The 26,320-nt window shown below is 41.8% G+C and overlaps 1 protein-coding gene across 6 annotated transcripts in view; it reads left to right on the forward strand.

Annotated features, from left to right (window-relative positions):
- tspan4 (tetraspanin 4) overlaps positions 1-26,320 on the forward strand; it is a 747,849-nt gene that overhangs the window by 90,886 nt on the left and 630,643 nt on the right. Inside the window, exon 1 of one of the 6 annotated variants that reach the window (XM_016990758.2) lies at positions 13,549-13,791. The exons of 3 other annotated variants lie outside the window; for them this stretch is intronic. The gene's annotated coding sequence lies outside the window, so the exon portion shown is untranslated. Of the gene's footprint in view, positions 1-13,548; positions 13,792-26,320 lie in introns of those variants that run through there. 2 more of the 6 variants (XM_062976037.1, XM_062976197.1) reach the window with 2 other exon arrangements.

The raw sequence follows: 26,320 nt of genomic DNA on the forward strand, positions 1-26,320 counted from the left end.
CCATGTTCTGAGGAGGAACATGTCACAACTCATCCCCAGGAGTCAAATAATTCATACGGAGAGGAGGAGGTGGCAAATTCCTAAGAATCTGCATTTCCTGATAACAGTGATTTTTCTGAGTCCAAGGTGTCAAAGGACCTATTCCCCAGCAGGATTCTGCAGATGCTGAAGACCTATTACCACCATTCATCAACTGACAAAGTGAGAAAGAGCTATTGTAGTCTTCCCAGAGGTTGTTAAGTAAGAGACACTGACTTAATTATGCACCTGTATCTGGAGACCACTATCTATAGATCTTCCAGCCACTTCCTGGCAGCTTTGTTGTTTTCAACCCTTCTTTTTAGTGACTAACAGTAAGTTTTCAGTGTTTCATGTTTTCCTGACCTTGAACTGGCTACAGTTTATGACTCTATTTTACTTTTTGCTGGCTTTGTTTATCAGGACCACTAACTTGATGAATGACTTCTGGACGGCTGACAATCACTCTATTATTTTCCCCTTCATTCTGCTGGATATCCTATGACTGACACAAACTGAATTAACTACTTGACGGCTCTTGTACTTGTATTCCGGTTCCTGAATGGAACACAGGACAGAAGGACAGAAGCTGGAAAATGCTGCACCTAATTCCTGTCTCAACATCCAATTTGCCTTATGTGTCGTGTTTTATTTAGATTGTAAGGCTGAGGGCAGGAAACTATTAAACTAAGTCATTGTAAGCTACTTTGGCAAACTTTGTGGGGGAAGGATGGAGTAAAATACTTTTAATAAATTAGAAGTGTAATCCAAAGTGACTCAGAACTGTGGTCCAGTTAAGAGCTCAGTAGGTTCACCTTTGTGTGTGTGTATGTGGGGGGGGGGGGGGGAGGATGTCATTAAACAGGAACCTGCATATATTTTTTGCTGAGTTGTTAGTCCTTTACAGAGTAAGAAAGCCCTGCATATTGCCACTGGAAATCTTGATGCTTTCTCCTTGATCTCTCTGCTACCTTGTTAAAGATGACATTGACATTCAGCTATCCTTTCAAAGTTCCCTTTAAAGTGCATGTGCTAGAAGCAAATGTAGACTGAGGATTTCAAAGTGCCAAGTTCCATGCTCATGTCACTTAATTCCAGTAATATGATAAGTGAAAAATGCATGATAAAACTTAGGTTCAGTGAGATAGCAAATCTCCACAGGTTTGGTTTCAGGATCCCTAGTAGATACCAAAACCCATGCATGCTCAAGTTCTATTACATATAATGGTATAGCAAAATAGTGTCTCTCATATGCTGTGTTAGCAAGAATAAAGACTAGAGAGCTCATGTTATAAATAAACAGAAACTCCCAGAAATCCCAGCCAGTTTACCAGCTGTTAGGATTTCTGAGAGTTGAAGGCCAAAAACATCTGGAGACCCCAGGTTGAGAACCACTGCTTTGAATAGTCTTTCAGAAATAAATGCAGTCCATCTACAACAGACATGGGGAGGTCATTCTCCTTCCTTATATAAAATTGCAAAATCAAGGTTTGCTTTAAAAAAAATTTTTTTTGGGGGATATCTTTATACTATGGATAATAATAATAATAATAATAATAATAATAATAATAATAATAAAAAAAAAAAACTTTATTTGTATTCCGCCCTATCTCCCCAAGAGGACTCAGGGCGGATTCCAGCATAGAATGGCAAACATTCAATATCTCCGTAAACAAACAATACTGACATAAAATCCCAGAGAAACCCCGCATATAAAAATAACATTAAAACATAACATCAATTTAAAACCAATAAATTAAACTACATGTAGTCAAACAAAATTATATAGTAGCATAAAATCCAAACAAACATCCACATTAATTTACAACAGCCAACTAGAGTTCACAGTGTGGGTTGGTTATGTGGTCAAACGATGACCATTGGGCTGGCGTGGACTAGGAAGGTCCAAATACAATATAGTTCTCAGCCAAGGGCCCAGTAATGATCTCTCTTTATCTAATCCTCCTCCTCTCCATATGCTAGTGAGCATAAATAGGTCTTCAGTTGTTTTTTGAAGGAGAGGAGGGAGGGGGGCAGCTTTATTTCTTTAGGGAGGGAGTTCCAGAGGTGGGGAATGACCACAGAGAAGGCCCTCTCTTTCCCACCAACCGTACTTGAGGTGGGGGTGTGACCGAGAGCAGGCCTCCTCCGTTGACAGCAGTGCCCGGGCTGGTTTGTAAGAGGAGATGAATTTGGTGAAATAGCCTGGACCTGAGCCATTTAGGGCTTTAAAGGTAATGACCAGCACTTTGTACGAGGGCTATCCAAATGCTTGCAAGGAAGCAATTTTGGGACAGGAAAGGTGTGCTTCTTGCAAAACGATCCAGGACGAGTGTGGGGGAATGTGAAGCAGACCGGCAGCCAGTGGAGCTGCCACAAGATAGGAGTGGATCTCTCCCTGTATGGGGCTCCGGTTAGTAATCTGAACCAGTTGAAGCTTCCAAACTATATTCAAAGGCAACCCCACGTAGAAAGTATTGCAGTAGTCCAAATGGGATGTGACTAAGGCGTGGACTACCATGGTCAGATCTGGTGCCTTAAGGTATGGGCGCAGCTGTTGCACAAGTTTTAATTGTGCAAAGGCGCTCCTGGCAACTGCCGACACCTGGGGTTCCAGGGTCAGATGCAGTGTTGGCGGCTATAAACACTTTTTCTGATGCCTTCATTGCCACGGAATAGGCTTTTAAATGAGCTCTAGACTGTGTTCGGTCAGACTCGCTGCGACTTTTATGCCAACACAGCTCTTGTTTCCATTTCACTTGCTTTATTGGAGAACCAGGGAGCTGACTTAGATCTGCTTTGTGAAAGGAAACGCTCGGAAGCAATTGTGTCAACCGCCTGGCCATCTCCTTATTGTAGCGGTCTGGCAGGACTTCGACAGAATCACCTTCCAAGGAGGCAGGAAAATCCCCAAGAGCCGTCAGGAATCCATCCGGATCCATAAGCCTCCTGGGGCGGACCTTCCTAATCGGTCCTCTACCCCTGCAGAGGCTTAGAGCCCCAGTGAGTCTAAACCTGACCCGGTAGTGATTGGTCCATGACAAAGGAACGGTGGACAGTTCCTCCACAATACCATCACCATTATCCTGCTCTGAACAGAAGACCAGATCTAAGGTGTGTCCAGCACTATAGGTGGGGCCAGATACCATTTGGGACAGACCCATGGTTGTCATGGTGGCCATGAAGTCCTGAGCCACTCCTGACTAAGTGGTCTCAGCATGGATTTTGAAGTCTTCCAGCATGACTAGGTGTTGGGAGTCCCAACCCCAGGCCCGAGATCACCCTGGCTAGCTCAGTCAGGGAAACTGTTGAGCAGCAGAGTGGACGGTACACCAACAGAATCCCTGATCTGTCCCAGCCACTCACCCTTAGGTAGACACACTCGAATGTGGTTGACTGTGGGACGGGACACCTGGCCAGGTAGTCTATAGATAAATATAACCTCCCCCAGTATCCTAATGACTTGATGTCCTCCCCTCCCACTCTGTATCATACCCCTCCCTTTTTTTATACTCTCCCAGCTCACCCGGTCTCTCAAAGATCAATGTATCTTATCTGGGGACATGCTAGGCATAGTTACAAGTCCTTAGTTTGTGCGGGGGGTGGAAAATAAAGTAGGAGGTCCTTGGGGTGGGGGTGGGGGAAGGTATCTTTTCTGGTGGTGTCATGTGGAAGGCTAACAGTATTTTTTCTTTTGCTAATCTACTTATTCATAAAGAGTTGTGTACAAAGAGGAACTGTGTTTGATATTTTAGAACATTTTTGTGCCTTTAAGTCATGATAAAGACAAGTACACCTTCTGTGATGTAGAAATAGAGACATGAAAGGCTTTCTCTGATTTTGGCATATTTATGCATAGATAGAATCCAAAAAGTTGAGCAATTATGGTACAATAGACTGCAAGAGTGCATTAGGAATGGGAGGGGAAGAGAAAGAGGAGACTGCGAAAAACAGTGCCCTGGAGCACTCATGGTCCAGCCCTGAAACAATGGGCTCCTTAGAAAACAACTGATAGGAAAAGCCCAACAGCAAATTTCCAATGAGTTGGATTTCATTCTATCCCTTACATATGCTGGGAGATTTCAATATCTGCGCTCTAGGGCTGGTAAACCTGGGAAGAGCAAAATTTGTCCCATGGCCTTCATGCAGCTGGTAGAAACCCTCAAAACATTCACAGAATTCCTACCCAATTTAAAAAATATCCAATCTATCTCCTCAAAGCAACCACTATGTAACATCTTACTCTTCCACCCCAAAATAAAAACAAAATGGCAAAGAATAGGCTACAGTGGCATCCAGAAATACCATATCTGTTCTGGTGGCTGGAATGTGACAGTGTTCTGGTGGTGAGAAAGGAGCAACTCCATAGTCAATTCTCCAGAACAGATGTCCAGATAGTGTGGTGGGTTAGAAGGAGAGGAAATTGCGTATTCCAAGATCTGCTGGTGGGCTTCTTCTTATAACATTTTATAATATAGTATTCATCTATACAGACTTAAAAATTCAAAAGTAACACCAACTATTATAATACGATAAATACGGTATCTTTATAACATGATAAATATATCTTTAATGTTATCAGCATAACTAGTTCTAATCAAGAGATAATTGCTAAAAGTAGTTACAGGGCATCTGTTATTATTCAGCAAGCCATACATATTTTGACCCTAAGGTCTTTTTCATTGGCTGTAATGGCAGCTGTAACAGTATTTCAGAAGCCCAGTGTCAGTTAATAAATACCTTGAATGAATGAAATACCTTCATTCAGTACTATTTCAAATAATAAAGTCTCATTGTATTCCAAAGACATAATACTAATGAACCAACTATTGTATCTAACCCACAAGAGAACAAAGCATTGATAATACATAATATTGGATAAAAGTGTCTCAATCGCAGTATTTCTTTTAGGCAGCCTTTCCTCCATTGTCTTTTGTAAATCGGGTCCATACTCACCAGTTACCTATGTGCTTAATTCAAGATTGCTCGATACTTTTTTCAGTCTCTTAAAGAGATACAGCAGAGTCTTGCTTATCCAACATACATTGGTCGGCAGAATGTTGGATAAGCAAAAATGTCGGATAATAAGGAGGGATTAAGACAAAGCTGTGCGTTGCTGTTTTTCTAGGTGGCAATGCACAGCAGGCTTCTCCAAGCTGGGTGCTTGCCGGGAGGGACGAGACATGGCTGGTGCAGACGTTTCCCTCCCTGCAAGCACCTGGCTCGGAGAGGCCCTCTGCATGCTGCTGCCTAGCAACGAGCAGTGGACCTCTTCAAGTGCTGGGTGCTTGCTAGGAGGGACGAGACTTTTCCCTCCCAGCAAGCACCTGACTTAGAGAGGTCTGCTGTGCACTGCTACCTAGAAAAACAGCTGTTTCTCAGCAATGCACAGTGGGCCTCTCCAAGCGCCAGATGCCCACTGGGAGGAGCAAGACGTGGCTGGCGCATCGGATCATACGGAGTGTCGGATAAGCAGAAGTCGAATAACTGAGACTCTACTGTAATGTGAGTTAGAGCATAATAGAAGTTGAACTCTTTCAGGCCTATCCCACTCAAAAATATTTTCCTGAAGTGAACACAATAACTAGGGACCTCAACAAGGTGGTGGTGGGGGGGAGTGGGGGGAATTGTCTTCTTACCATAGTGTTTAGTTTTGGTCCATTTATAAATAAAGTGGATAATATATTTACTCCCACCACACATGATGAACTTTTGGCCATTTCTACTGTAATCCTCCATGTTTTGAGCTATCACATGGATGAATGTAGTCCCCGCCCTTTCCACATTCTTTTTTTGTGAAAGTTTGAAATCTAGGTCTAAAAAAGAGGGAGATAGAGCCACAGCAAGTGGTGACATATCAAAATTGTGCAATTTCTGAAGAATACATTATTTTTCAAAAATTACCATAAAAGCTTCATGCAAGAGGATTATTGACAAGAAGAGCATTGAGCATTGAGGCTCATTTAGAGTTCACCCATAGGAATGCTCACTCTTTAATGCCACTTAAACAATCTAACACTAGGGAATCCTATTCCATGTGAAAATAAGCACCTTTACTCTTCTGTGTGAATCGGGAGCTCTAAAGACGATTACTACCCGACTCCCAAGACTTCAGTTTCTACACACTTTAAATACATTTTTAAGATGTCCTTATGTCCTTAAACTGTTTTTAAAGTGTGTAAAAATTGGGGGGGGGGGGAGAGAGGAAAACCCTGCTTCTGATGAGGTTCTAGGAATTGCAAGAAGTATGCTTATCCCAGCCAATTTCTCAAAACCTTTTCACACTTTTTAGTTTTACCACCACCCAATTAATGTCCTCATTGCATGTGTAGAGGTTAAAGATTTCAAACTATGAATCCAATGAACTTCTATTAAAAATAGTTTCTTTCTGTTTGCATACACTTTTAAAATACTTCCAAACTTCATATTTCGGTCAACGTGACATCAGTCCAAAACACTGGAACATCTCACTGGAGGGGCACTGAATCCTCCCCACTATAACATTTTATGTTTACAAATCTTTTTTTAAAAAATCTTGTAAATTCCATTTACAGTGACTAATAATAATAATAATAAGTTTATTTGTATCCCACCTCCATCTCCCCCGAAGGGGACTCGGGGCGGCTTACAGCAAAATCAAAATACAAACAATGATAAAATATAAAACATCAGGACAAAAACAAAACCAATAAAAAATATACACAATAAGTTAAAAAAACACAACGCAGAATTAAAACATCAGGTTAAAAACAATGAGGTTGCAATAGTGGATAAGCAAAGTGTACGGTGCACATTATGGGTAACAAATTCATAAATAGATAAAGTGCATTAGAATCATTTAAGGTCACAATAGGTACGGTAGGGAAGAGTCCTGAGTAATATCAATCAATCAGGAATTGGGAAGAGCGACCAGTGCAAAAGGTCGATTAGCATAATAATTGTGATGGAAAAAAGATGATCTTAACCAAAGGCCTGAGTGAAAAGCCAAGTTTTCAGACTCTTCCGAAATGCCATCAAGGTGGGGGCTTGCCTGATCTCTCTAGGCAGCGAATTCCATAACCGGGGGGCCACTACAGAGAAGGCCCTGTCCCTCGTCCCCACCAACCGCGCTTGCGATGCTGGCGGGAGCGAGAGGAGGGCCTCCCCCGATGACCGAAGAGACCGTACAGGTTCGTAGGGGGAGAGACGATCCCGAAGGTAGATGGGTCCCAAACCGTTTTGAGCTTTATAGGTGATCACCAGCACTTTGTATTGGGTCCGGAAAATAAGCGACATCCAGTGGAGCTCCTTAAACAGGAGGGTTGACCGCTCTCTGTATTGGGCTCCCATTAGAACCAAGGCTGCCGAGCGTTGAACTAATTGAAGTTTCCGGGCCGTCTTCAAAGGCAGCCCCACGTAGAGCGCATTGCAATAATCCAATCTAGAGGTAACTAAGGCATGAACCACCATGGCCAAGTCAGACTTCACGAGGTATGGTCGCAGCTGGCGCACAAGTTTTGTGCAAAGGCCCTCCCGGCCACCACCGACACCTGAGCATCAAGTGTCAACGATGAGTCCAGGAGGACCCCCAGGCTACGGACCTGCGCCTTCAGGGGGAGTGTGACCCCGTCAAGCACAAGTTGCCACCCAATACCCCGATCAGGCATGCGACTGACCTGGAGGACCTCTGTCTTGTCGGGATTAAGCTTCAGCTTATTCGCCCTCATCCAGCCCATCACAGCTGCCAAGCACTGGTTCAGTATCTGGGGGGCTTCCTTGGAGTTTGGTGGAAAAGAGTAGTAGAGTTGGGTGTCATCTGCGTAGAGATGGCACCGCACTCCAAAACTCCGGATGACCTCACCCAGCGGTTTCATGTAGATGTTAAAAAGCATGGGGGACAGAATGGAACCTTGCGGAATCCCATAGGTCAATGGCCAGGGGTTCGAGCAGGTGTCCCCCAGCTTCACCAACTGGGAACGGCCCTCCAGGAAGGACTGGAGCCACTGCAGAGCAGAACCCCCAAGGCCCATCCCGGAAAGCCGTCCCAGAAGGATACCATGGTCGATGGTATCGAAAGCCGCTGAGATGTCCAAGAGAACCAGCAGGGTCACACTCCCCCTGTCCAGCTCCCTGCGGAGGTCATCCACCAAGGCGACCAAAGCCGTCTCAGTACTGTGACTGGTCTAAAGCCAGACTGCGATGGGTCCAGAAAATCAGTGTCATCCAGGAAACCCTGAAGCTGCGAGGCAACCGCCCGCTCCAGGACCTTGCCCAAGAAAGGGAGGTTTGAGATAGGTCTGTAATTGTTTAAAATGGTCGAATCAAGGGAGGCCTTCTTCAGGATTGGCTTCACTATGGCCTGTTTAAGGGAAGATGGAAATTTACCTTGATCCAAAGAGGAATTAATTATCCTCACAAACCAGTCTCGCAACCCACCTCTGGCTGATTTAATTAGCCAAGAAGGGCAAGGATCCATGGCACAGGTAGTTGGTCTCACCGCCTCAAGGATCCTGTCCACGCCATCTAGGTGAACAAGCTGAAACGAATCCCACAGGATAGGACAGACAGGTGCCTCGGTTAACTCACATGGCATTGCAGCAACGCTAGCATCCAAGTCATGACGGATCTGAGCGACTTTGTCTGCAAAATGGTGCGCAAACTCGCTGCACCGAGTCGCCGTGTCCTCGGGTGCCTCCCCACCACCAGGAGGGTGGAGGAGCTCCCCGACGACACGGAACAACTCCGATGGTCTATTAGTTGCAGACGCTATGCGGGCAGTCGTGAAGGTCTTCCTGGCTGCCCGCAAAGCCACGGAGTAGGCACTAATAGCAGCACTAGCCCGTGCTCGGTCAGAGGCGTCCTGAGTCTTCCGCCAGCGGCACTCTAGTCCTCTTCTCTTGCGCTTCATCACTGCCAACTCCTCTGAGAACCAGGGAGCCGACCTGATTCTGCGCAAAGAGAGGGGACGTTCGGGAGCAATCATGTCAATTGCCCTGGACATCTCGCTATTGTAGCGGTCTACCAGGGCATCGACAGGATCGCCAGCCTCCATGACAGGAAACTCCCCAAGAGACCTCAGGATCCATAAGTCTCCTGGGGCGGACCATCTTAATGGGTCCACCACCCCTGCAGAGGTTTGAGGTCATGGTAAGTCTTAAACTGATCAGGTGATGGTCAGACCATGACAACGGAAGAATATTTTGCTCTTCCACTCTGACACCACCATCCAAAGCAACAAAAACCAGGTCGAGTGTGTGACCAGCTTGATGGGTGGGACCAGATATCACTTGGGACAGCCCCATGGTCGTCATGGCAACCATGAAGTCCTGAGCTGCTCCTGTTAAGGCTACCTCAGCGTGGATGTTAAAGTTCCCCAGCACTACCAGATGCTGGGAGACCAATGCCACATCAGAGATCACCTCTGCTAGCTCAGGTAGGGAGACTGCTGTGTCGCGGGGTGGACGGTACACCAGCAGAATCCCCAAGCTGTCCCGGGAACCCACCTTAAGATGGACACACTCAAAACCTGTAGATTGCGGGATGGTGCACCTGACCAGGGAGATGGACTGCCGAAAGACCACCGCAATGCCACCTCCCCGCCCCCCGGATCTAGCCCGCTGTTGCACCCCGAAACCTGGAGGACACAGCTGGGTGAGATTTACCCCACCGAGCTCGTCCAACCAGGTTTCAGTGATGCAGGCCAAGTCCGCCGCCTCGTCCAGGATCAAATCCTGGATGATAGCAGATTTACCATTAACGGACCTGGCATTAAAAAGCAAAAGCTTTAATCCGAGGGGACTGTCATGGAGGCTACCACATCTAACCTTCTCCAGGGTCGCCAGAACTCTAGTGCGCTTCTCCCTGGGTCGATGGTGATTATTTCTCCCCCTTCCCCACACGGTCTCAATGGTCCCCCCCCCGGTCATGGCCCACCCCCTCCCCTGGGGCCCAGGCAGGTGAAAGCTGAAATTGGGGCATCCTAGTCAGCTCTCCTTAATTGGAGAGCTACGTAAGTTTGAATTGTGTCTATGATAAGAGTGTAGATCTTGAGATGGTGGTAATGATAGTGACTAGCTTGGACATCCTGTCACATGTGGCACCCAGCATATTATTGGTAGAGAACTGCTTAAAATCAGAATACAGCATCTCATCTGAATCTGAAAAACATTTGTTAGCCTTCTAACAATTAGCATTGCTCACAGGGGAACTTTTTTTTTGACATCTCCTTTCATTATTCAAGATATTAATATTTTCCTTAAGATATTCACCAGCAAGTTCTTAATATTCTTATTTGTTAATACATATCAATATTTACATATAGTGTCTTGGTCATGTTTTCAACGGCTAGGCTAATTATATTATTAGCTTACTTCTTTAATACTTTGGGTTCCAATGATGTTTCAGTATTTTTATACAAAAACCTATTTTCTCGAACCATTGAGCAAATATAACAGCATGTACAGGAAAGTCAGATATTTTACTCCAGTTCTTTTATACTCTCAAAAACTGACTGTACAGGATGTATGCTTTCCTAATTGAAAAAGAATTAACGTTTTAGACTTTTTGTACAATTCTGTAGTCAGCTCGCTTGATGTGTCTAACCTTTTCATCTGAAAAGTATATGCTAATTTTATCATACTTATGGCCAAACTTAATAGTGTCAGATCTCTCATTTAGAAATACACTGAACAAAAGTTAACATTTTTGCTCAAGGAATTACAGTAGGTCCCTCACTCTCATGGGTTAGGGATTCAAGACCGCCATTAAAGTGGAAAAAATGCAAATATCTATAGCACCCCTCCCACTTGCTGGCTCTAGCAGCCCAGATCTTGCTATGATGTGTTCCTGCTCTCATTTGGAGCCCGTCTTGGACTAAACGGTCCCTTTCCTTGTTCTTTCATAGATGTGCGGTGGAACTGAGCGAAAGAGACTGAAATGCCACTTTCCAGTCTCCTCCACTTGCCCTCACCTGCTAAAGGGGTGCAGAGGTTGCTACTGTCACCCTCCTGAAGACTTTTTTTGTGGCACAAAGGCAGTTAACATGCCCTGTCCCAGAGCTCCATCACTTGCCTGTGCCACCCTATTGTCTCCTTTCTCCTGCCTTGGAAGTGGCAGAGGTATCTCCATGAAGTCAATGACGGGTGGTCATGGCTCCTTGGCCTGCCGCCACTCCACTGGGGTTACTGCCTCAGCCTTTCATGCCCCAGGCCTTGGCATTGAGGAGGAGCAAGAAAGTCCCATGCTCCACCACTAGCACCCCTCCAGTCTCCAGTCTGCTCAAGCAAAACAGGGGAACCTTATGTGGCAGGCCAATATTTGGTTCTGTGTTTTGTCCTGGTCATTCTGCTTCATGAGGAAGTAGAAAACCAAAGAACCCTGGCAATGTCAGAGAACATTTGTTTTTATATTTCCCTGGGATGAATCAGGCAGGTGGGGAAAGCAGAAGCTACTGTTTGAAATAAGATTAACAAATACTGATTTAGACTCACATAGGCATAGCTTTTTAATTCTCCTGTTGTATATTTTATTTTAATAACCTTTAATATCCTGTTGAAATTTCTGGAATTTGTATTCTTTCAACTCTTTAAGTTTCTCCATCAATTAATTTAGGATTGCTTTCATCTTTTGGACTTCCATATTAAGTCCTTGGCTCCATCTTAGAGGTTTGTATAAGGTCCATGGAGCATTTATTCAAAACAGATCTACTAATTGGCTTTTCTTGCCAGCCCATTTGGATCCCAGCCACAAAAGTAAACCAGGGTGAGATTCTTGTTGCCCTCCACATGTTTTCGGACTGCAATTCCCAGTAGCCCAACTTAACATAGCCATTAGACTTGTGCACAGATTCATATTGGATGTTTGTCTTTGGCTTGTTTGACTTGTTTGGCTGATTCGGAAGCCTGTAATGTTATGGACTTCACCGCCATTTTTTTACCAACTGAAACAGAACAGTGGCTGTTGAAAACCAGCTGCTTTTGGTTTCCTTCAGTTACACGTTTAGTGCGGGGAGGAAGGCAGCCACTAAAAGGAAAAGGATGCCAGGAAGCGAGTTTTTCTTTTAGTCCTTTCTTCAAACCCAGGTCTCCTCTAAAGACAGAAGGGAAAGGATCCCGGGAAGTGATGTTTTTTTTAAGCTCCTTATTAAACCCAGGTCTTTTCTAAAGAAAGGACAGAATCCCAGCAAGTGAAGTTTCTTAAGCGCTTTCTTTAAACCCAGGTCTCCTCTAAAGACATAAGGATCCCAGGAAGCAAGGTTTCTTAAGTCCTTTATTAAACCCAGGTATCTTCTAAAGACAGAATGGAAAGGATCACAGAAAGAGTAGTATCTTAACTTTGATGCTTTTAATTAGGTCTTAATGGAGGATATAAGGACAAATGATGCCTAAAATGATGGGAAAGGGAGCTGGGAAGTCCTCCCCATTGTCGCCAATGGGCTGGATAGAAAACAAATTCTTTGTCTTCCCGGATCGAAAATGGATTTCTGTCCTCCTGAATTTGGAGAGCTCCTGAAAAATGGACTGGAGCCCCTACTGAAATCCGGGACACCGAACTGGATCGTAGTTTACCCAGATTACACAAGCCTAATAGCAGTGAGGAACACTGGGAATTACAGCAATATTGGGAGGGCTGCATGATTTCCACACCCTGAGCTAAAGTGATCTGAATTGCATGAATTCTGTGGAGCCAACTATAATTGAATCCTTCAGATAAAATCTCAATTGAATACATAAAAGGACAATATGACAAATCATTTATTAAATCAGATTTCATATGGAATATTGTGTCCTGTTCTGGGTATCACAATTCAAGAAGAATATTGACACGCTGGCAAGAAGCAGCTGACCAAAATGATGACTAGGATTTATGGAAGTTGCAGTCCTGGTAGGCAGCACGATTCTCACCCTTGCTTTAAGACCAACCACATTTTATGTTGTGATAGAGAAACAAATCTGGCTTAATTTAGAAAGCCAGTCTTGTTTCCATGTGAATTGCCATTTTTAGTACCAGAATTTAACACTGTTCTTAATTTAACTAGTATTTGAAATAAAAATTTTAAAAATTGATTTTTTATTCTCCAGTTTTGTATATTATTTTTTAAGAAATCTCTAACGTCCCATTGAAATGTCAGGAATTTGTATCTCCACAGCCTTTCCAATATATATGTTAGCAAGAAAAAATTTCATCCTGATGGGCATCCAGCAATCTTACGTAGACAAAGATATCTGAAAGGATTTTGACTGCAACAACTTCATGCGATTTTGCCTGGCTGGTAGCTGAATTATATAACTGCTGTCCTGTGGCAGTAAACCTTGTAGAACATAGTGAGGTGTCATAAATATGCACAGGGTTATGGTGTTTGTCAGAGTTACTATCATAATGCATAAAATAAAAATAGAAAAGAAATTATTATTTATTACCAGCTTAGTCGTCACTCATTTGCTATGTCAATCAGAAATTCTAGGAAGGGCTTTGTCTCATTCAAGTACGTTATCAGCCACTGTTAACATTTAGTGCTTGCAACCATTATTTCTTTATACTCTAGTTCTTAAAATGGATGGATCTACGTGCACTACCAAAAAATGAATTTTATTTCCTTTACATTCCACTCTTTCAGTGGCACATTTCTCATTTTAATAACATTTTAAAACTGCCTGGCTTAAGGATTTTCACTTGAAAGATCAGCTGAAAATCCTGGCTTACGTGGAAAATCTATTACATGAAGATATGATCCAAAATTTCATCAAACTCTTAAGATTTATTGTATCTCATCTGACTGGAAGCATGCCTGCAAAGGTAAGAATGATGAGACATGGAGTCCTGAAGCAAAGTTGGGTTGTTTTGTGTGTATGTGTCTGGAAATTTGGAATCAAGAAAAATACCTATGTGTACTGTTACAAGAACACTTTTTTTTTAAAAAAATGTCTTAATTGCCTGTCTACCTAATTAGGTGCTTCAGGGAACGTACAAAAATTAGAATCCAGGGGATATCCTGCTATTTTGTAGTCAAGGAAAATGCTCAAGGTGAGAAATTATTCCTTCTGGGGAAACAGCTTGGCAGATTTGCAGGCTTGTGATGTAGGTAGGTAGGTAAAATCTGTGGGCAGAATGATGATCTTACTTTTTTAAGTGGTCCTGCTTCCATTAAGGTAGTGAAGCTTTTTCTGGCATGGAAATAAAGTGTTTGGAGGAGGAACCTAGTAGCTTAAATTTGGTGTGCCTGTCTATTGTTTAAAGGCATGGGACATGGATAGTAACAAGAACAAAAACAATAGTTGTGTTTGTGATCTTGCAACCCTATTGGGTTGCTGGTCAGTTTTATGCTTCATTGCACAGTAGTGTTATATGTGCCGTTCAAAAACACTCATCCAGAGTATAGTGTGGGAGGATGTTCCTCAGAGATCTGGTGAATTTGAGTAATTGTTTCTGTTCCTTTCTGTTGGCATGAGAATGCAGGAGAAAGTCTGATTGCAGTTAATCATACTCTACAGCTCTGTCAGTGATATTTCACATGTTGCCAATTAGTCGATATTAATATACCCTCCAATATTTCATATGTAGAAATAGTGACACTTTTACATACTAGGAGTGTGACTTTCCTGAAAATTATCCATTTCTGATTGTAGGGAGCTGGGTGATAGAAATAGTTCTGTCCTCTTGACCAATATCTTGTTGCCTTCTGTCCTGTCCTTGCTCCAGAGGAAAGGTGTTTCTGAAATTGGGGGTTGCTGCTTTTCTCATAGCCAAGACAAAGACAATTCAACTGATGCTCACATTAACAAGGAAGGAGGGCGGCTTGACTAAGCTTTCCCTCTCTTGTGAGATTTCCAACTTTCTCCAAGCTTGGTGAGATTGCTGTTTGACCAGTGCAACCCTAACCTATTAATTCAGGTATTTTTATCTGCTCCAATCTCAAATTTGGTTTGGGGAAGGGAAGAGGTGATGGTGGGAGGGTTTGTTCTATGCGCCACTGGCCATAGGAACAGGATTTGTGAAAGATTTATTCATATGGGACTGTCCCTGCTGAGGCAGTAAATTACTCAAGGAAATTTGAATGAAGGCCACCTCCAGTTTTGTTCTGTCATATTTGTTTGAATTTTTGGCAGTTAGTATGGCACTCGGAGAGTCTCAGGGTACAGGTCTCAGGTATTTTTGTTTTGTCAGAGGTCATTTCCGACCTATGGCAATCCTGTCACAGAGTTTTGGTGGCAAGATTTATTCAAATTAAGTTTGCCACTTCAAATTAAGTTTGCCTGAGGCTGAGAGAACATGACCTGCCTAATGTTACACAGTGGGTTCCATGACCAAGCAGGGAATTTCAAACCCTGATCTCTATAGAGTTGTACTCCAATTTCACACCACAAGATCTATGGTCTAGTCAGCAAACCAAACATACTTTATGATTCAAAATTTGCATTTCCAAAAAGCTGTCAAATCAAAATCAGAAGAGTGCTTAAAAATAAGTTTGTTTGTGATGAGTATTCAAAGACAAAGTACAATTGGAAGGCTTCTTTGGGTTGTCCCACAGGGTGGCTATAGGGCAGGGCTTCTTAAACTTTTTCCATTTGCGACTGTCACACTCCAGAGCAGGAACCCTCTGACTTGAAACAGCACACCAAGTTGGTAAAATCAGTAAGCAGGTTATTGTAGAATATATGTAGGCAAAGTAATAAAAATAGTAATAAAGTATCAATCCAAACTCCAAGATTATCCATACAATTTCAGAAGAAAGCCAGATCCAATATTATATATAAATCCATGAAGCAAGGCACATGAAAACAAGGAACCAAAACAGCAGAAACCTTCAGGAATTTTTTTTAACTTGACAACAGCTTGATACATGGCACATGGAGCACTTGGAAATGAAACCAGCAAGGTTAAAAGATGTTGACTCGACTGAGTTACTAGTCTCCCATGAATAATTATAAACCCTTTCCAAAAACCAAAACTGACAGGAAAGCATTCTTTCTCACTTTCCCACTAGATAACTGGTTGTTATCTTTCCTTTGTTGTAAATGAGCAGAGCGCCTGAGATTCTGAAGGTTTTGCGTTTACTAAAACTTTGTTTTCTGTCCAAGGTTTCACTATTGACAGCACCTGGCAAAGCAATCTCAGAATCATTTTCGGGCTGTTTCTCTGAGAAAAGGGGTGAAAGGTCTTTCCCAGAAATGTGACCTAGCTCAGGCCTCTCTTCTGAACCTAACTTCGGCCTGAACCCATCAACAGGAGCATCATCCCCATTCTCATTATGCATATCAATATGAACATCATTTCCATCATGAACACCTAAATAAGTTGATTTTCCTTTTTCTGAAGTAGAGCTGAAGGACTTTCTGCAGAGTCCACTGCAAACGCTGCTTGTTGTTGCTAACAAGTTGATATAAATGTCTAAAACAGCCACTAGGTGGCACCCAGAACATTTTTACTTGACAATTTTTTTGCGACCCCAACATTGAGGTAAGGAATCAGGACCCACTGTTTAAGAAGCAGTGGCCAAGGGAGATTGCTGAGGAATGTCAGGTTGTAGTGGTTTTCAGGAGTAGCAATCTTTAAAGGATGACAAACAGAAGTGGATATTGGATTGCTGTGAGTTTTTCAGGTTGTATGGCCATGTTCCAGAAGCATTCTCTCCTGATATTTTGCCCACATCTATGGTAAGCATCCTTCAGAGATTGTGAGGTGAGAATGCCTGCCATAGATGTGAGCGAATTGTCAGGAACATGGAACATGACATACAGCCTGGAAAATTCACAGCAACCCAGTGATTCCAGCCATGACAGCCTTCGACAACACACAGAAGTGGATATTGATAATTTTTACTCACAACCTTTACATTGCAGTAGCATGAAAAGTACTATTTTTGTGTTAAAAAGCTGAACACAAGTATTCCTTTACACTGCATGCATAGTCTTCCAATAGCTGTGGTTACCTGGTGTAAAACAGTTGCGATTCCTAAAGCAACTATTGAAGAATTTAATAGAAGAAATCATTGTATTTATTTTACTATTATTTATAACCATTACTTTCCACCTTCTATTCAGTACGCTCAAGGTGGAATTCACAGGTCTTTCTCTGTCCCGCTTGACATTCAAAACCAGAACTTTCTGGACAGACCACCTTATTATGGGGAACTGTTGGATATGAAGATATACTAATACTTAGTACAGAAAAATTAACAGCCATACTATGGGCTTGATCAAGTAATGTAAAATCAAATAAGCTGTTGATTTTTTTTGGAGAAAGATATTCTTGAAAAACTGCAATGATGAGAAACTAGAAAAGCTAGTTTACTTCTTTGTGACATTTGTGTGTGTCTTAAGACAAATATGGTTCAACTGTGATTTTGAGATTTTTCTCATGGACCAACTGGCTTTCTTTACTTTCTGTGGCTCGACCTTGAAGGAACTGGGGGTGGTAATGGCCGACAGGGAGCTCTGGCGTGGACTGGTCCATGAAGTCACGAAGAGTCAAAAACGACTGAACAAGTGAGACGATGACGATAGCATTAAAAATGTTTCTCCCTACTTGTAGCCTATGAAGTGATTGTAGATGTGCAACAGACGATGTAGGATTTGTTGAAGTCAATTTGCATGGACGTTTATAAGCCATGTGTATAGATAGTCCTATATTGTAAAAATGAGCAGGAGAGACATAAATTTTCAATATTGTCCATGTTAAAAAATGAAAATAAATAAACCTAGTCCCAGTGGCAAGGTTTATTGTCTGCATTTGAAGTCACATGTACTCCATAAAAGTAAAATACCCAAAAGTTATACATCAAAAAATATTTCATAATGTCACTTAGCTGGAAAATAAAAAGGACTATCCCTCTAAAAAGAGGACATTGGGAGTTTGGGAACAGAGACAGCAGTTTTATACACATTTACCTGACACTAAAACTCATAAAATGCAGGAAGGCTTATTTTTGAGCAGAAGTGGAAATAAATGGGGTATAAGTGGACAATTCTTCCCTATGAAAATTTGTACTCATATCAGAGATTATTTCTTTCTCCAGGTTGTGAGTTTCCTTCTAGCTGGAACTTTCAAGGATATGATATATAATTACAAAAAATTCAATAAAATCAATAAGACAATTCATTACTCCCCCCCCCCCAAAAAAAGGAAACTGCAAATACTATCTCAAAAGGAAAATAGTAAATTTTCAAAGACAACAGTTATGAAAAATGCTGAAAAATCCATTGAATGAAATAGATTTGTTTCGAATGCTCAGTTTAAATAATTTGTTTTTGTAAAAAGCCTTTTGTTTGGAAATATGTGAACTGTTCTTCCTAGTCTCCCCCCCCCCCCCCAATTCTTTGATGGCGACTTTTGATTTTGAGACTGTATTTGTTGAAGCCTGGATCTCCAAGACAGACCATTTTTTCCACTGTGAAGCTGACAAATAGATACAAGAGACTATATAGTTGATGGGACTTAAAGCAAAGGCGTAGTTATCTTCTTTAAAATGAATTGAGAAGTGCAGAGTAGGTAATCCCTTATAACCTAGTAAAATTTCACAGCCAGCCAAAATTACAGTGTCAGTCTTCCTCTGCTCCTATCTAAATTGGTATCTAATCTTAGTCACCAAGAGAATGAACAGTCAGGGATGTTGTTTGTACTGATGTGTGTGTCATTGTTCAAGCAGAAGGCGAGATTTGAACATCTTCACCATCTTCAATCAAAGAAGGCAATTTGGATGTAAAATCTGTTTCTAGTTGTCCAACTCTTGTGGATGTTTATTTTCAAGGGCTCAATCTATTTATGTAGCTTAATGCTTTGGACAGGGAGATGAAAAAGCAACAGTGTCTCATGTGGCATTCACACAGGTTTCACCTTATCCAGCAGAAATGCAAGAAATGGGCAGCTTGCTTTTAATCCGGGCTCTGGAGGCTTTCAGACTGATCTTTGGACATTTTTTAGAGCAAGGTTTTTGCTCGCTGCATTGTGGCCCTTGGGCTATACGCTTCTCTGTGCTTTCTGAGCTGATGTAAACATAAGCACATTACAAGGCAGTATGATTCACTGCCAAAAAAGGAGTTGTGTGCTGTATTTTCTTTCACACCCAGTTGTATAAAGATACCATGTATTCTGTTCTTCTGATGCTTTGTGTTCTGTCTTTCTCTGTCAGTAGTAGCCAACGGTAGAATCATAGAATTATAGAGTTGGAAGAGATCTCATGAGCCATCCAGTCCAACCTCCTGCCAAGAAGCAGGAAAATCTCATTCAAAGCACCCTCTGCTTTAAAGCCTCCAAAGAAGGAGCTTCCACTACACTCCGGGTTCCACTACTGAACAGCTCTCACAGTGAGGAAGTTCTTCCTAATGTTCAGGTGGAATCTCCTTTCCTGTACCTTGAAGCCATTGTTCTGCGACCTAGTCTCCAGGGCAGCAGAAAACAAGCTTGCTCCTCCCTCCCTATGACTTCCCCTCATATATAGATACATGGCTATCATGTCTCCTCTCATCCTTCCCTTCTGCAGGCTAAACATGCCCAGCTTTTTCAGCTGCTCCTCGTAGGGCTCGTTCTCCAGAATCTTGATCATTTTAGTCACCCTCCTCTGGACATTTTCCAGCTTATCAACATCTCCCTTCAATTGTGGTGCCCAGAAATGGACACAGTATTCCGGGTGTGGTCTGACCAAGGCGGAATAGAGGTGTAGCATGACTTCCCTGGATCTAGACACTATATTTATGCAGGCCAAAATCCCATTGGCTTTTTTAGCTGCTGCATCACATTTTTTTTTACTTGTTGTATACAAGGACTCCAAGATCCTTTTCACGCATACTGTTGTCGAGCCAGGCGTCCCTCATTCTGGTAAGGCACATGATCAGGTAAAAGCACAATACAATGCCTTCAAGACACTTTGTCACTATTTTGTGTCAAGCTAGCTTTGCCTTATGGCAGTCCTGAGACTGAGAGACCTCAACAAACTAGCTCAGGTCAACAAACTCTAGAAAATCCAGAGTTATAACCTAACACTCAAACCATGCTGGCTCTCCAAATGCCTGAATATTGTTGTTGTGTACATTCAAGTTGTTTAGGACAACTCTAAGGTGAACCTGTCATGTGGGGATTTTTTTTTTGGCAGAATTGGTTCAGAATTTGCTCTTGTCTTTCATTGAAATGGACAGAGCATGATTTGTAGTGAGTGAACTCCAGGCATTTAAGATTTAAGACTTTCAAAGCCCCAGAACTGTATGGATAAATCTGCCCTCCACACATTGTGTAATTTTTACTCCCAGGTTCTTTCCATTCCTAATATGAAGACATTTGTAAAGTTTGGAAAATTCCTGTAAAAACCCCCCGAAATGTATTTCTCCCCCATCCCTTCTTCACTCAGTGGACGATCAGGGATATATGTTCCAGAGATTACAATATCTATATCTTCAGTGTCCTCTGAAGTCCTTGCTTTAGAATGTTGTTATATTTGACTGTGTTGGATTATTAACAATTTATTCAGTTAGTACTTGTGCTTATACTTTTTTGAATTTATCTACTGACTGTTTTCTGAGGCATACTGGCAAAAACCTGCTGATCAAAAATTAAAAAATAAATTTACTGTAACATACAAACACTCATAATTTTAAAAAGTATAAAATTATTTAAAAGACATAACAAAAAGATGACAATGTGGCACTCTTCCCCATTATAAAAACTCTTCTCTGCGACCCATTAGTCATTAAATGCCTTTTTAAATAAAAGGTCTTTGCCAGTTAGCGAAAGGAGAGCAGATGGGGGAAAATCCAAACTCTCATGGGAGGGGAGTCTATTCTCTGAGTCCAGACACTAACATGTCCATCTCAGGTGTCCTCACTAAGTGGGTCTGTGATGGTGGTGAGATCATGCCAGTAAATTTTCTTCATTGTGTAAAAATTTGATCAGACCAAGTGCCAGGATATCATACAGTGTCCCCAAATCCTATCCCAGAGAGATGACCCAGAATGATAATATGGACAATGATTTTGAAAGCTATTCAAAGATCAAACAGAGCCAACAGGGACACAGTTGCCCTGTCCAGTTCCTGGTCTGGATCATCTTTCAATGCAACCAAAGCTGTCTCTGATCCATAACCAGGCTTGTACAATAAAATTGGATTTAAATAAGATTTTCATTCCGGAATCCCTAGAGCTGGGAGGCTACTGCAAGCTCTAGAATTTTTCTAAAGAAAAAGATATTGAACATTGGCCAGTAAGTAATTCTCTAATATGGTGCAGGTTGGGTTTTTTTAAAGTAATGCTTTGGAATGCCCTCTTTTAGGTAGGACTGGCTTCTGTCTACAGTTTGGCACTTGCACAGTTGGCCAGTCTCCTTTTGACTACTTTCATAAGCCAGGAAAGGGATGGGTTCAGAAAGCTTATGGTGGCTGTCACCTCTCCAAAGAGTTTGCCCACCTGCACAAATTAAAATGTGTCCAGAACAAGCAGGGGCCAATTTTGGATCTGGATCAACTAGAGCAGTGGTTCCTAACCTTTGATTCTCCAGGTGTTTTGGATTTCAGCTCCCACAATTCCTAACAGCTGCTAAGATGGCTGGGATTTCTGGGAGTTATGGATAATGGGGTGGTACTGTACTTATGGCTAAGTGTATCACTTAAGGGTCGAAGGGAAGACATTGTCCAGGCTAAATTGATCATGTTGTTCTGACTCTCTGATGTGTATATGTGTGCATGTTCAGAAGGTACCACCAACACATAGCTCTTATAGTATTCCATCATTGTTAAACATGTTTTGCTTGTCAAGTCTTCAACAGGCCTTTGTTCATTCCCAGTTCTTTTCTCCGGGCATAGTCTCAGTATGCATCCATATTGATCAACAGGCTTTATTACAATTTCTGAAATCTGTTGGCTGTCTGTCTCTTTTTTCTTTTTAAAGACTGTGTGAATTATTGCAAGCAAGTAACCGATGAAATAATGTTTGTGTTTTGTAATAAGGCTGGTGTGCTGCGCAATCCGTCCTAGCTGCCACTGTGCTGTATGTAACAATATATTTTTATGTTTGCCTTCCTTGGTCTGCATTTGAGTTTAGATTAACATATTTGAACCATTATTAACCTAAAATAATGCAAAGTGAAGTTAAACACAATGCGAACAAGCGTTGAAATCTACTTAGTGCTGGGTAGAGGGAGTATAATGGAGTTGATTCCTAGTTGCTTGCCTTCCCATTTTTCCCCTTGATCTGAACTGACTGGACAGGCAAAATGTGCTCGCTCCATCTTTTATGCTATAAATACCGTGTAGTCTGAGAAAGAGCTTTTAGCAAGACTTGAAAGCTTTCACAGTACTTAGTAAGTATTCATTGGTGTTAATATAGGTGTGGTTTTATTGTCTCTCTATTCAGGGTGCTAAATATGTATGGAAGCAATGTAAAAAGAAAAAAAACATGAGCATTATCTGTGCAGATCATTTTTCTTGCTACTGTATTATTGTATGTAAGGCAGACCTGCTCCCTTTGCTTCACAAGCCTGATCTATTATCTACCTATTTCTGCTGCGCAGACAACTTATGATTTTGTTTTACTGGAGCTGTTATACCAGAAGCTGTAGTAATTTCCTAACAAGTTAAATGGGACCATCAGCAGATAGAATGCTAGCAGAGTGATAAAGTGAGAGAGCTTTTCTTTCAAGGCATGTATGGCCTGCTGACAAAACAAAAGAAGATCCTGTGTGAAGTCACAGTGTGAGAAGAGTCATACTCCAAAGCTGAAACCACTATGCTGAATTGGATCTCATTTGTATCCGATGTGACATAGTGGCTTCAGCTTTGACTGGAGACTAGGGTTCAAATCCTCGCTAAGTCACAGAAACCCACTGGCAAGTTTTTCTCTCTCAGCCTGAAAGTAGAACTTCCTCTGAACAAATCTTAACAAGAAACAACTTGAAGGCTGTTCTTTCTTGTCTGTGATAGGACACACATTCCTTATGCTTTTTTGGCATTGGGGTGTAATACTTTTCTTATTTACTTTATGATTTCCATCTCTCAGAATTGGTGGTGTACAACCTTTTTGACAGCAAAGGAACATTATATCTGATAATATTTCACAGATGGAAACCAGGACAAATATGGCCAAGCAATTCAGACTGTGGTCAAGTTGGCAAAAAGGATTAATTATGTACAACAGATAAGCTAGGAGAGGCTGCAGCAGTTTGCTTCTGCCTTGACCTTACTGGGAAAGGTGAGATCCCCTTTTCTCCCTACTAAGTTAACTGAATGCAGACTAATTTGAACTTTGTACTCAGACTGCAGCAATTAAAATAATCCGAGGATGAAGTGATAGTGTGGGAGGAGGAGAGAGAACTGTAACTGGTAAAAGTAACTGGAAAAGTGGGACAGCAAAGGATTAATTGAGACTGTCTCTGCTAAAATAGGAAGAGTTGGTGGATACAGATTATGGCGGATATGATCCTGCCTCCTTTGCAGGCGCGATTGGTGGTGACAAGAGACAGGGCCTTCTCAGTAGTGGCCCCTCGTCTGTGGAATTCTCTCCCCAGGAATATTAGATCAGTCCCTTCCCTCCTGACCTTCCATAAGAAAGTGAAAATGTGGCTTTGTGACCAAGCCTTTGGAGAACTTGTGCAATAGATAGAATGATTTGAAATGACTATTGGAATGGCCCAGATTACGTTTGAGGATTATTTGATTAATGATGAATGTATTGTTTTAATTGTTTTTAATTGTTTAAATATATTTTATGATTTTATAATTCTATTTATATGGTTTGTTTTTAAGGCATCAAATAGTTGCCTATGTGTAAATCTGCCTTGAGTTCTCTCCGGGGTGGAGAAAGGCAGCATAGAAATGCAGTAAATAAATAAATAATCTGCATTTTGATACACATACTAAGCATGTAAATCTTGACTTACTTCAGTTTTTCAAATAACAATGGAAGGGTTTTAATTTTTTGACTGAAAATGTTATAGTCTGCATGGAAGCAATGTTTTTTTTTTTTAACATAAAAATAACAAAATCACACTTTTTTGTGGGGCAGTTTTTTGTGCAGGTTGACAGTTTTTTTTGCAAAGCTTTCTGCTTGGGGATGAGAAACCTTGTGAACATTTCTAACAGAGATACACTCATACAGACACATAAAAACACAATGGTTGCCTTCTTTTCTACTAGCAGGAGGCAAAGACTCAACCTCCCACATTTTGCAGGAAAAGAACAATTTGTATGAAAATCTCTGAGAAAGAATGGGGAACCTCACCTCCACCACCTCCTTTACCAAGCCCATTTTCTCACTGCTAGCAGCCTTCAAGGAAGAAGATGGCGGGTAGGATTTGGCATCCTGTTGTGTTAGGAACTGTAGATTGACCACTCTGGCTGAAGATAAACTGATATCAGCCAAGCTGCTTGATTCTGAATGCTGATCATGTTGTTCAGCAAACCTTTCCACTTAATCCCCTCACTCAAATAGATCTTCTGAGTAAATTTGTATAATTACATCTTTATGGGTGCTAAACCCATCCAGTTTTGGATATCCATGAAGCATAGCTTTCCAAGAATCCTTGCTGCACTGGCTAGCTAAATCCCTTCACTGATAATACTATTTTTGCAGCCCTTGCATATGGCATTGTGGACAACCCGTTCAAATACAGCATGGCTTCTTTACCAGCTCTGGATTTGTAGAGACCTAGAATACATGCAAGAGTTTTTATTTTTTAAAGATGAATGCTGTTCCCATTGATATCTCTGACAGAAGTGAGAAGTGTAAGCAGATTTTTAAATGCAGCAAACTGCCTGTGGGGTTGCCAAAGTATTCATGTTTTTATCAAGCCCTCAGGTTATTTCCCCTGATCAAAATTATTCATGAATCTGGAAATGTCATAAGAACGTAAGAGCAGTGCGGAATCAGATTCCAGGTCTTTCCAGTCTAATATCCTGTTCCGACAAAGCTAAGAGAATACATTACATTCTCTGGTTCCTTCACCATGGCATTTGAGGCATTAAAGCACTCTTCTATCTGTTCATTGGAGCCCCTGATGGCGCAATGGGTTAAACGGCTGAGCTGCTGAATTTGCTGACCGAAAGGTCGGTGGTTCGAATGCTGGGAGCGGAGTGAGCTCCCACTGTCAGCTCCAGCTTCTGCCAACCTAGCAGTTTGAAAACATGTAAATGTGAGTAGATCAATAGGTACCGCTCCAGCAGGAAGGTAACAGTGCTCCATGCAGTCATGCCAGTCACATGACCGTGGAGGTGGCTACAGACAATGCCGGCTCTTCAGTTTAGAAATTGAGATGAACACCAACCCCAAGAGTCGGGCACAACTAGACTTAACGCCAGAGGAAAACCCTTACCTTTACCTATCTGTTCATCACATTCAGATGAACAGGAATGATTAGATGAGCATCCTAATCATAATAACAAGCTCCCCCCTCCTTCCTAGAAAACGAGTCTGTGTTCAGCAGCAGAATTTTAATTTCAATTTAAGATAATCCTAATAATATCCTGAAAAGATTTAAACCAGCCTAATCTCCAGTTGGTTGATACAGGAACAATCCTTGTGTCTATTGACTCACAGTTGAAATTTGCTTATGTATATTGTTTTTGAAATATATTTCGGTGGTGGATTGAGGGAAGGGGAATTTCAACCATACGTGGCTTTTACCTTCAAAATTCTGTATACATATCTCCAGGTTACTGTTTGGTCCCAGATAGGAAACTACTTACAGTATACTACATTTTCATCCTTCCAAAGAAAGCAGCATATGGCATGTGTCAGTATGCATATGATAATGATGAGAAAATAACATGGAGAAAGGGTTAAAGGGTTAAATACCTCCTTTCTCCATCACCACTCTATAGAAATTGCCATTGACCCCTGCTCTCTCCATCCTTCAAAAACTCTTAGTACAGCTAATCATTTATGGCCTTCATAATGTGTAGTTTGCCCATAAATATTTATTCTGAGAATGTTTGATCAATGGTGGCATGTTTTCAAATAGATGGGTGATAGTTTATATACAAGTTGAGAACCCTTTATCTGAAATGGTTGGGACTAGAAGTATTCTTCATTCCTGTTTTTTTTAAATTTTTGGGGGGATACTTGTATATACATAATGATATATTTTGGAGCTGGGACCCAAGCCTAAACACAGCATTAATTTATGTTTCATATAAATTAATATGTCCCCGGTGGCACAGCGCGTTAAAGCGCTGAGCTGCTGAACTTGCGGACTGAAAGGTTGTAGGTTCGAATCCGGGGAGTGGAGTGAGCGCCCGCTGTTAGTCCCAGCTTCTGCTAACCTAACAGTTTGAAAACATGCAAGTGTGAGTAGATCAGTAGGTACTGCTAGCCACATGACCTTGGAGGTGTCTACGAACAATGCCGGC

The sequence above is a fragment of the Anolis carolinensis genome, chromosome 1 (assembly GCF_035594765.1).
Source record: "Anolis carolinensis isolate JA03-04 chromosome 1, rAnoCar3.1.pri, whole genome shotgun sequence".
Lineage (NCBI taxonomy): Eukaryota > Metazoa > Chordata > Lepidosauria > Squamata > Dactyloidae > Anolis > Anolis carolinensis.